This window comes from Vigna unguiculata, chromosome 3 (genome assembly GCF_037176805.1).
Source record: "Vigna unguiculata cultivar grain cowpea cultivar isolate G323 ecotype 2 chromosome 3, ASM3717680v1, whole genome shotgun sequence".
Lineage (NCBI taxonomy): Eukaryota > Viridiplantae > Streptophyta > Magnoliopsida > Fabales > Fabaceae > Vigna > Vigna unguiculata.
Genome location: NC_140794.1, coordinates 63,642,998 through 63,656,193, shown reverse-complemented (window position 1 = coordinate 63,656,193; position 13,196 = coordinate 63,642,998). Strand labels below are relative to the sequence as shown.

At 30.4% G+C, this 13,196-nt stretch overlaps 1 long non-coding RNA gene across 1 annotated transcript; it reads left to right on the top strand.

Annotated features, from left to right (window-relative positions):
• The first annotated feature begins 9,013 nt into the window (after positions 1 to 9,013).
• On the top strand, positions 9,014 to 10,698 carry LOC146888008 (uncharacterized). Its single transcript, XR_014993335.1, has 2 exons — positions 9,014 to 9,394; positions 10,470 to 10,698. It is a non-coding gene; the product is annotated as an uncharacterized LOC146888008 (long non-coding RNA).
• Positions 10,699 to 13,196: the final 2,498 nt, after the last annotated feature.

The following is a 13,196-nucleotide window of genomic DNA, read 5'->3' as shown; positions in this document are numbered from 1 at the left end:
TTTTATCTAAAAAACTTCATTAAAAAATAATTTTCCAAAATACATAACCTTTTAATGTGGTTGATGTGGAACCAAAACTGAGAAAGACAAACATTAATATAATTGAGCAGGTACATGAATAAACTGCGGAAGAACAAAAAAGAGAAGTCATGTACTTGTCATGTTTATCGGTTTTCTGTCTAAAGTGGTTGAATCATCAATTTTAGAAATCATTATTAAGACCAAGTACTGTTATTGTTCAAGTAATATTTTCCATCCCTATAGCTTAAACTACGACTTAGCAAGAAATAATACTACTACCTCTCACTAGTGCAGAAATTGATTTTTACCTCGCCTTATATGCTTCGGTTGTCCAGGAACCGAAGCATATAATGGCGCGGTGGCATTTTTGCAATTTCAGACAACTTTTATGCATCGGTTCAGCTTAACCCGAAGCAAAAGAGATGTATATGCTTCGGTTCGCCAAAAACCGGTGCCAAAGGAGGCTCATATGCTTCGGTTACACAGACCCGAAGCCAAAAACCCACTAGTCGTTACCTCTTTGGCCTCGGGTGGGTCTGAATCGGTGCCAAATAGGGCTATATGCCTCGGTTCAATTAATAACCGAGGCCATATGGTTTAATTAGGGCACCAAATTCGCGAGCCCCCTTTCTCTTCTTCTTCCCCGCGCCCCTCTCTGCAACAGTACCCTTTCTCTTCTCCCTCTGGCATGGTTGTTCCAGGCGCAGTGGTGATGGTTGGATGCGCTGCTGCCTGTGCTTCTTCTTCTCCTGTGATGTGGCTGTGCGACGGAGATGGTGGAGCTGCGGTGGCTAGTGCAGGTTCCATGGCTCGTTGACGCTGCTGTTGCAGGTTGTGTGTCGCGGCGCAATCAAGCTTTGCGTGAGCGTTAATGGTGCATATCAGTGTTGGAGCATTGCGAAGAATGCATCTTGCTCACGTTGCTGCAATGGAGGCGTTGGTCGCAGTTTCAGATCTGCCAGATCTGCGGAGCGTTGATGATGGTTCGAATCTGGCTCGCGTGCAGGCAGTGGATCTGTGTTGATGGTGAACGTTGCAGGTGCTGCCTTGGTGGTTGCAGGTCCAGACAATGCTGTTGCTATTGCGGAACGCTGGCTGTTGTTGCGGTGCCGGAACTCGCGGTCACGGTGGAAGAAGATGGTGGTGGCTGCTGCTTTTCGCTGGCGAGGTTACAGAACACTATGGCTCCGGTTCATTTAGAACCGAGGCATAAAAGGAATTTTATGGCTTCGGGTAACGACCGAGGCCAAAAGGGGTGTCTTTAGGCCTCGTCCCAATATGCCTCGGTTCCAGACCCGAGGCAAAATGAGAAAAACAACCGGGGCAAAAAGCCCTTACTGCACTAGTGTCTTATCGTTCCTCAAAAATACACATTATTCATAGAGTAAGTTTTGTTTTATTTTATGTAATTAATTGTATTAGGTATATGCAATAATTAAATATGATAGGGCTATGTATAAAGATGAATTAGATTTATCATATTGAGAAATTACCTAGATGTTGATTTGATCTATGAAAGAATGGATTAATATTAATATAACTCAGATATGATTTCAGATATGGAATTTTTCCAACTTCAAATTTATTAAAATAAGATTGTTAAAATCTAATTATTACATTTGAATTATTATTTATTCTATAATTTAAAATTCTTATAACAATTTTATTTTTTTTAAATATATCAAAAATTTTAAAATAGTCAACTTGATTTTCGGATTATAGAATATGTGTTAATATTATAGTGTTTGATCTATTCTCACATCGCTTATTGTGAGATGTGGTTTTCACTTATTATGAGATGTGGTTCTCTATGTTGCTATATAAGAGATCCTTTGTGATGCTTGATACACACCAAATTTTACAAAGAGTCTCTTATATAGCAAAATAGAAATCACATCTCACAATCCTAAACGATGTGGAACTATATCAAACATCATAATACTAACAATTCTTCCATTTGGGGTTTGTAAACTTAAGCGATGTGGAACTAAATTAAACACTATAATACTAATAATTCTCTCACTTGGGGTTTGTAAAGTTTGGTGTGTATCAAGTTTTACAAAGGGTCTCTTATTTAGCAAAATTGGACATCTCACAATCTTAGACGATATAGGACTAAATTAAGCACCATAATAATTCTTTCACTTGGGGTTTGATTTACATTACCACCTACTATAATGTCTTCATCATCAGATGTAGAACTAAATCAAACACCATAATAATGATTCCATTTGGGGTTTGATTTACATTACCACCTAGTGTAATGTCTTCATTATCAATTTTCTTGAAGGCCAATTGAGACAATGCAAAGCCTTAACTTAGTTGTTGTGACAGTCTTGATCAACATATCGGCTGGATTTCTGCACCTAAAATCTTTAACAAAAATAAGTCTCCATCATTTATCAAGTTTCTTATAGAATGATACTTCAATTGAATGTGCTTGCGTCTAGAATGAAAAATTAGATTTTTAGCAAGACAAATAGCACTTTTATTGTCGTTAAACAACAAATGAAGACCCATAAACTCATTGTCTTAAGATTTTGGGTTGAGAGTGGTTGTGGTTAGGCTCAAGTCTCATTGGTATTGTATCCCCCAATGAACCTCCTCCTCGAAAGACCTAACAAGTGGTATTAGAGCCCATGGTTAGTCTTGGTGACCAACTTAGACGAGTACAATGTCCCCCCTGTATTGAAAGTCTTCCTAGTAAAGGGTTCCAGGTAAGCGTGTCCCGTTAAGAAGAACGGTGGTACGAGAAGGGGTACTTGAATGCTTCCGCTGAAGGGGGAGTGTACCAATATAAAAGGAACTCACCCTTGAGGGAGAGATTGTTAAGAATCTAAGTATGAGTCTAAGTTCCACATTGACTAGGAATGAGAAAGTAGAGTGTTGTATAAGAATGAAAACTCATAAACCTATTGTCTTAAGATTTTGGGTTGAGAGTGGTGTCAATGCTTTGTATGATTGGACTTAGGGTGTGTTCCTTTGTGTAGATGGATATGGGGGAGAGTGTGAAGATGGATTTGTGTAGATTTAGGTGGATGGATATTTGTGTTTTTTTTAGTGGATTTAGAGGATAAAGTGAGTGGATTAGGAGATAATTTTTATGAAAGTTAGTGAAAGATTTGATTGATGTGATAGATAAAATTATATGTTAAAGTAGATATATTTATTAAGTTACCATAATACCCTTGTGTAAAAAAAGATAATGATTTTGTAATTTGATGTTATAAAAATAATTATCATTAATTAATACGAATTAAAAAAATATTAAAATTATATAAAATTTTAAAATAAAAAAAATTAATTTTTTATGAATGTAAAAAAAAGTTAAAAAAATTAAAAAAAAAGTCAAAAGAAGTTAAGGAAAACGTAAAAAAAAATAAAAAAAAATAAAAAATCAACGACACCGGTGTCGCCCTTTGTAAAAACAAGGCACCAGTTTCGTAACCGGTGCCATGACTCCACTAAACACAACACCACACTAAACACAACACCGGTGCCACCAGTGCCAACCCCAACACCCCAACACCTCACCACCACCGCGACAGACCGCCTCGCTCACCACCCTCACATGTGCCATCCACTCACCACCCCAACACCGGCTGCCCCTGCAACACTGCCAACACCGGTGCCCACGCCGGTGCATTCACAAAGGACGAATATTGCACTGCAGTGTGCATGTGAGCCAAGTGAAAAAGCGAGGGCAAAATCGGAATAAGACCCTCCTTACTCTCTAATCTGCTCAACAGAGGGTGGATGAAAAAATCTACACATCCCTCAAATCCGCTCTCCGTAATCGGTTTGAATCCATACAATGGAACACAGTGCCATTCATGAATCTGCGCTCCCTAATCGGTTTCCATAATAACATCATCACAAACGAACAGGCCCTTAGTCTTATAGTGATTTGATATATAAATTAAAATAAATTAACATCGACATATAAATTGTAATTATGTTTAATTACTAATTTTGTTTCCTTTTGAAGAAGAAAAACATTACTCAATTAAAAAAATAGGACTCAGTTGATTAAAAAAATAAATATATAAATTGAATTAAGTACAAAACCCTTCATCGAGTTTGAGAAACTTAAGGCAAACTTAAAAATGAGACACTTTTATCATAATTATTTTTAAAACTTTTTGAGACTTTTTTTCTTAGAAGCTCAATTAGTACTAAAAAATATTTTGAACCCTTTTTTCTTGAAAAGTCCAAAAATAATTAGTACTAAAATTCTTTGTTTTGAGACATTTTTTTCTTGGAAGCCTAAAGAAATAATTTTATCTGTTTTGGTCTATGTTGTATTGATATTAACATGTGACACTAATTTTCCTTAGGGACACGTGTCACTTTTCTATTCACAAATTAAAACACGGATCATTACAACCACACAAAACTTTACTAGAGACCACGGAGTCACCATCTTAAACATCCAATATCTCTACCAAATAACTACCATTCGTACACTTTAATACCGGTTATGGAACAATGTCTCCTGCATCAAATCATCACAAACAGATATTACCAACATAGATGTGAATTGGTGGCCTCAATATATATAAACCACTATTACAAACACATCTTTTTCTGTCTCAATTATTTATGAAATGTTTGTTTACATGTGAGGTTTTGGTGTTTAGTTTGACTAGATTTATAGAAATCGAATTAATCGGATTCAAACAAATTTATTTTGAGTTGAAATTTAAATAGAAAACGATATTTTGAAAAGAGTTTGTTTTGGTTCAATAGAGTTTTTTTTTTGGTTTAGTTACAATATTTAAACATCTCTCTTAATGATAGATCGATTGTTCAAGTGAGTTTGACGTTATAACATTTACGGTATGTTTGGATAGATAATTTAACAAAATAATTTATTTATTTATTTAAATTTCACAATTATTTGAATTTTTTTAAGAAAAATTATATGTTTGAACAAGAAAATTAATAGAAGTTTGAAATTGAAAATTTATAAAAGGATATTTTAAATAATAAAAGTAGTAGAATTTGAAATTCATTCAAAAAAAATTCAATTTTTCAAATTGTGAAATTGTTTATTTGTTAGGACAAAAAAAGTCTTCAGGTCCAACAAGTCGAGTCAAGTCGAACAAAATGTCAAACTGAGCTGGTTCGAGCTGAAGGTCGAGTCAAGTCGAAGGCGACTTGAACCAAAAGTCAAGACAAGTTATACCAAATTGAAAGTCAAACTAAATTAAGTTAGACTCAAAGGTAGAATTAAGTTGGGCTAAAAGGTATAGTTGAGTTCGCCATACGATAATTAAATTATTTAATCCAAAAAAATTTAAAATTTAAAATATTTTAATTACTTCATTCAAACTAATTATTTAAAAAATAAAGAGAATCCAATTACAAATTATTCAATTACTAAGTATTTTAATTTATTGAAATCGTTGAAATCTCTTCACCAAACATAAGGTTATAATTTTACCATTGAATAAATATCACGTTTAGAATTGAAAATTAAGTAAAGTTATAAATAATTAAAAAGTAGTTAAGAATTATAATTAATTAAAAATTTTAAAGACTAAAATTGCATAAAAGTAATTATAAACGAAAATTATAGATTTTGCGGAATATAGAGATTAAAATTAGTAGGTAAGAAGAAGGTGTAGTAGATAGAGTAGGAAGACAAGTGGTGTCTTTGTGAATGAAGACGTGGAAGGTGTCTTCCTCTGCCTCACTAATGCCTTCACCTTCACCCTCTTTATATATACATCTTGTGGTCAATGTTTTCTGTAACAGCTTTTCAAATATTCTTCATGACTTTCTTACTTCTCTTTCCTTTTCTCTATATATACACATTTCCTTCATTTACTCCTTAGCTTTATTTGTAAACAAACAATGCACAATATTCTTTTGTAAATTTCTTCAATAATAAAAGTAAATATAATATTTTGAGTTATAACGAAATACTATCAAGTTGAAAGATATTTTTTTTTATCAGTATGTTGAAAGATCTTATAACAAAAAATATATATAATATATACCTACAGTAAAGGTTAATAATGTATGACAACCATTTTTCTAAACTTATTCTAATTTTGAGTGAAAGAATTATAAGATTATTTTGACTTTGAAATTGAAAAAGAAAATGTAAAAGATTGTGCGTTCAACTTCTCACACTTTCATAATATTAATAATTAAGATTTGTCAATAAAAAATAATAATTTCATGTTCTTTCTTTTAACATTTTGGATTGCATTTGAATGAAAATAATATCTAATTGATTTTTATTAGTTTAAATTTTAAGAAAATAATATCTAATTGATTTTTATTAGTTTAAATTTTAAAACGTCAAAATTTAAATTAAATAAATATTTCAGTAATGGAAAAATAATTAGTAGAATAAAATTAGTATTTGCATATTTTATTTTTAGTACAATAAATAGAAATCTACTTTTAATAAAAAAATAGTAATTTTATTATTTTTATTGAAATTTTATTAATGAAAAGTAATTAGCCTTATTATATAATTATCGTATATACAAGCATTGTCGCGTATGTGTGTATACACTTTTTAAATATATTTGATATTATATTAGTAGGTGATGATAACGTAATGTTATTAAGTTAATATATAAAATAAAATTATATTTATTAAAAATAAAGTGAAATATATAAGAAAAGATGAGAAAATAAGGGTTGATAAAAAAAGTAGAGAAGAAGTAGAGATAGACAATTTTATGAAAAAGTTTGTAAAAGTAATGGTCACTTTTCAAAAATTTAATAAATAATTATATTTTAAAGGGTAAAATTAATATTTTGAAATATAGATACAAGATTATATATTGTTATAGATGAACCTTGTATATTTACATTAATTTTCACTTTAATAGTAAAGAACAAACACATGAATTATCTTCATTATCAATAAAGTGCAAACAAAATGAATGAAATTAAATTTTTTTTATCAACACTGATTTTTTTTATATACTAAAAGAAAAATATATCAATATTGAATTAAATATTTATTCTTTAATAATATTTTAAAAACCATATATATATATATATATATATATATATATATATATATATATATATATATATATATATATATATATATATATATATATATATATATATATATATATATATATATATATATGTGTGTGTGTGTGGTTTTATAATATTTTAAGAGTATTCATGTTCTCATTTTTTTTTTTCAATAATAGTTAAGATTCTTTTCTTCCTTTAATGTACTTGGTGTAGGATGTAACCCATATCTTTATTGTTGCTATCACGCATCTCAACTACCAAGTCTTTCTTGGGGTCACCATGCATCATTTCCCTCCTCCCGTTGTCGTGTTTCAATTTTCTTATTTTTTTTTTCATATTTGTATTTAAGTTTAATTACTTTTGTAGTTTATGTTTTTTTTTCTTTTCTAAAAGTATAATCGGGTAAAAATGTTTTTTATTTCTCAGTTAGTGTAAGGTGTGATTAGATTCTGAAAAAAATGAGATATGAAAGAAAAATTGTAGTAAGAACAAAGATAAAAACATGTATAGAGAGGTTGAAATAAAACAAAAAATAAATTGAATGAGAGAAGGGAAGCGCGGCAATCATTCCCAAGAATAAAATAAATTGTTCTCAAATATTATGTTACTAAGAAAAAACAATGATATAATTATCTTATAATATATATATATATATATATATATATATATATATATATATATATATATATATATATATATATATACCAAGTATATTTGATTTCTTTTGATGTAGAATTGTCTTTAAATTTCAAATAGGACAACTTTTTATATATAATTATTTTTTAATAAAAAAAACATAATTTTTGTTACATATAAGTTTTTCTATTTAAATACCAAAATTTTTATCAAAATACCTATTTCAAAATTCTTTAAGTAGGTTCTAATTGAAACCAAATTTATGGTTAATTAAGAGAATTATAATTTATAAATATCAAAGCAACTTTGAAAGGTGTGAATAGTCCATTCCATTGTAATTTATGTTTTTTTTTTTATTGAAAAAGAATTACAAAAATAACATTAAAGTAGTTCAATTATTATAACTAGAAGTATGAAGTTGCATAGAGGGAAATGGATAGGAAACGAGAGAGCAAAATCAAGTTATGGTTTTGAGTTGTGCTATCACCGTAGAAGTGGAAAAGTGCTAGTATATGTTTTAAGCGGAAAGGGAATTGCAGTGGTTGGTTCGACAATGAAGAGTAAGAATTGGTGGAGAGATGGTTGAAGATTAAAGGGTTTAATAAAATGCTGAGAAAGTATCAGAATTTGGGGTCGTTGTTGCCGCAAGTGAAGGGTCTACTCTGGAAGTGGGATAGCATTATTATGGACTTTGCTGCCCTGGTCAAAGTCAGTATGAGAAACATGATGTCATGAGGATGGTGGTGGATAGGGTGGTCAAGAATGTTATGAAGTTGTGTGTGACCAAGTCAGATTAGTGGTACCTCAAGGAAGAAACTAGATAATGAGAAGTGATAACAATCGCGTTCTAGGTTGAGATCGGTTGCAAATCTTTACATTTTGGTAAACACCTACTAGAAGTAGTGGAGAACATATGGAAGGTGGGTCAGCATATCAGACGTAAGTGGGTTGGTTAGGTGTCAATGATCATTCAAGTTTTAAGGTGGAAGGTGGAAAGTTACTTTGAAAGTAGTGACTAATCCAATCTATACTGTTAAACATATATCGCTTAGCACAGAGGCAGAGTTTTCAGTCAGTTTAGCTGTTGTAATCGTTAAGTTAGTCATGTCTAGGTGGTTGTTCTAGAGAACATGAGGATAACATGGTTTTCTTTCTATCTGACGAGTGAATTTTCGGGGACGAAAATTTTTCTTGTTGGGGAGAATGTAAGACTCTAGAAAATGGCGTTTTAAAAGTGATAGTGGTTTAAAAATAGTGAGACTCGATTATTTTAATATTAAAAGGTTTTAGTATAAATAGAATTGTTATAAACGAGTTTCATTATTTTAAAACACATCATCTCTCTAGAAACCACTTTTCTAGAGTTCTCTGACTTCTCTCTAGAGGTTCTGTCTCTCTGGTCATCTGATTGAAGAACCGAGACCGTAGGATTGATCCTCTCGGCGAGCTCTTCAAATTGGACCGATCAGTTTCTCCGTTCGCGTAAGTTGAGTTTTCGCTCTTTATTTTAGTCTTTTTCTGTTTTCTGTTGCATGCAGGCCCTCTTCCGCTTGCATGCGACGTTTTAATCATCAATATGAGTCTCTGCTGATCAGTGATCATAACGGTATGTCCTGATCGTTCTTGTGATGTTTCTATGTGTAGATAGAGCATCCTGTGGAGTTAGAGGTGTTGACGTTTTTAAGGCGTTGACGTTTATAAAGTTGTCTAAACAGGATAACAGGTAAGGGAAGCTAACTGTTTTACTTGAATTTCAACTAGAAATCATTATGATGACTTTGAATTGCATGATTGATTGTTGTATGAGTGCTTGAATTGTGTAATTGAGTGTATGCTTGGATTGTGCTAGATTTCTTTACTGTTGTATGTGAGAACAAATTGGGAATCTGGTATTTTCGCCTAAGCGAGCAACTCTCGCCTGAGCGAAAACACCAGAAACTCATCCCTTGTTCCTGCGCGAGATCTCGCATAGGCGAGCCAGTCTCGCTTGAGCGAGAGTCACTCTCGTCTAAGCGAGACAACTTAGCCTGAGCGAGAATTCGCCCAGAGTTTGGGTTGTTCTTTGTTTTGAGCCTCGCTCAGGCGAGAATGACTCGCCTAAGCGAGAGAGCCTTTTTGCCTAGGCGAGACCTTCTAGCTTGGGCGAGAACCCCTGCAGTTGAGTGTTATTTCTTTGTTTCTAATGGATGAAGTTATGTTTGAATGTTAAAATATGAACTTAGTTATGATATGCATGAATTGTTATGACTGGTAATATGTGCGGTGAAATTGCATGAAGTTGGAATATGAGAAGAAGTGGTTGAACTAGGATTTCAAGGGAAATTCTAAGAGGAATGTTTTAGTGTATGTAAGGACATAAGGACTCAATTTTGGTTGGTATCCTGACGCTCCTAGTAACCATTAAGACTCATGTAGAGTATGATGGATTATGTCGGGGGGAGTAGCAGGAGGTCCTGGTCTATGGACCCCGATCCGCCATAGAGGTGATGGGACTTACCTTGGGAGTGGTTGGGTGATAATCCCTTGTGTCCAAACTCTGCAGAGTTTGGGAACCATCGCAGGTGCAAGCCACCAAGAGATCCGATGTCGCTTACATAATCCGGATATTGAGTCTAGAGTCATGTAAATGTATTGTGGTGGTCTATATGATTCTGGTGATAATAAGAAAGATTGCGTGGTTTCTGTTTATAATTGAACTGCATGATTCCTTAATCAGATTAGCTTACCCTTGCTTTTTGTGTTCCTGTCTTGTGTTGTATGTTTCCCTTTTGCGATGATCACCTATTCGGTGGGAGCAGATGTGGTTGCAGTGTCAAAGGCACTTCTGGAGGATGAAGAGCCATCGTGTTAATGTTGAAGAGGAGGTTTCCAGTGAGAGCTTTAGCAGTGGTCAGTAGTACAGAGTTTATTAGTTTAGTTTAAGTGTATAAGTGATATATTTTTATAGTCATACCTTTTGTAAGACTGATTATCTGTTTTGGAACTATGATGAAACTCCCTATTTTTATTAGTTTTAAGCTGCTGAAATTGGGATGTTACATATGAGACTAATATATAAATTTATAAAACTTATTTATTTTTATGCACCAAAATAACATATATGATTATTATTCTCATAATATGTAAAATTATTCACTGTACACAATTGTATGGTAAAAGGCATTTCACTAAAAAAATAACTTAAATATATTTTTATAATAAAATATTATTATTAAACCTTACAAAATAAAATATTTTCATTAAATTTTAATTATATTTTTATAAACTTAAATTTATACAATAAATATATTTATTTTTTTTAAAAGTTTGTTAGTTAATGATTTGGGCAAACATATTGTTATCATAGGTTAAAATATAGTTTTCCAATAATAAATTTGGTGAACTACCTTCCAAATTTTAAAGTAGGCAATTTTCAATATTTTTAGGTTTTGTCACGACAATTAATAGGAGTCAATGTTAATTTATTTAAAAAGTTGAAATATATCTTTTATGTCCAATTTTATTCTCAAATGTGAAAAAAAAAAGAGAAACTTAAAATAAAATAATAGTGCGAGACTGATTTTTTTAACTAAAAAGTTCCAATTGACAATTTCAATAATTAAGATGAAGAATCAATGCCAGAAACTTAATGTAAAAATTTCAACTCAATCTAATTATTAAAAAAAGCAAGAATCAAAATTTGACTGAAGCAGTGAATATACTAATAATTTTTTTCTCTGAAACTTAACATTCTCTTAACCTAAAATACCTCTCTTTATTTAGATTAAATATTAAGATAACATGAGTTTATTTAGATTAAATATTAAGATAACATGACTTTATTTAGATTAAATATTAAGATAACATGAATTTAAGTAGATTAGACTTTATATAAGTATAGTTGATAGTTGCAAACTCAATCCAACAAAATGTAATGACAAAATTGTTAGAATTTTTTTACAATTTTGTTCTAAAAGAGCATATGGATTTATGCAGGTTGCTAAACTTTATCAATTTTTATAAATTATCATAATTATGTTTTCCCAATTATACAACTGTGTATTTGAGTTAAATAATTAGTGATTGTCATTTATATTACAATAATTTTTATATAATTATTTCAAATGTAATTATTTATTATGTAAAGATATTCAATTGATTATTACAATTAATAATTTTTTTCACACAGATAATTTATTTTGTATAAGATGACTAAAAATAATACATTTCATATGTCAGATAATTTTGAATAAATATTTACGCGTAATTCATTTAAATATATATACTAATTTTTTATTTATCTTTAATTATCATTATTTTAATATACTATTATTATTATTATTATTATTATTATTATTCTAATTCAAATATAATTAATCAAAATTATATATATATATATATATATATATATATATATATATATATATGTGTGTGTGTGTGTTTATATTTAATTAAGTTTCAAATCTATAATAAATTTAAAAGTTTTTATTTTAGTTTCTAATAAAATTTTATAGTTATTTAATAAATTTATTGTTAGGATCGAGCTTACCACTAATATAATTTAAACACAAGTCGAATTAGTGATATTGATTTTGGTACCGATTGTTAGGATCAAGCGCTCATTACTATACTAAGAGTTATAGTCATTAATCCAGTTACAACTTTTTTTACTGAAGAGTATAACACAAATTCAAACATCACGATTTCATTATGACTCGACATACTTAATCTCTATCACAGGAACAATTACAATATTTATACTTTTGAATTGAAATATTATTGTTTAACTTTTTTTTATTAGTTATGTGAGTTGGTGATTAATAAATTTATAAAATTATAAAATTATACAAATACACACAATTCAAGCAAAATAAAATAACAATTACTGCATTACCTAATTAACAAAATAATTAAACATTAAAAATTTAATTAAAATATATAATTTTATTAAATACTTAATTAATCCTAAAATTTTATTAAAGATTCAATTAAAAATTTAAAAATTTATCAAGAAAATGAAAAAAAGTAATTTATTATTAACATTAAATCATCCCACGAGTACAGAAACCGGCATATTATGTTTTATCTGTATCGATACAGCACTGTCATTATTATTTGTCGGTCACCATAGACATTGCTATCATTGTCTTTGTGCCTATCAAACTCTGTCATGTTTGTTTTTATTGAAACCACCATTCTGATTGGATTCCGGATCTCTTCATTTGCGGTAGAGGGAGATCTCCAATTTAGTGAACAGAAAAATGACACCTGTCACAAAAAAAAATTCATGGACATGGAAAGGATTCTGTTCATCAAATTATTCTCCATTCATCTCTCCTTATGATTATAAAAGCTAGAAGAAACACTATCTACACTTTATTTAAACATACACATGACAATTTTATATTATTCATCAATTATTAAATTATACTATTATAATATAGTGGTAGAATAGATATTTTAGTTGTAACTTTTTTTTTTAAACTAAAACATGGTTGGATTTTATACTGTGTTTGTAGGGATGGCAACGGGGCGGGTACGGGTAT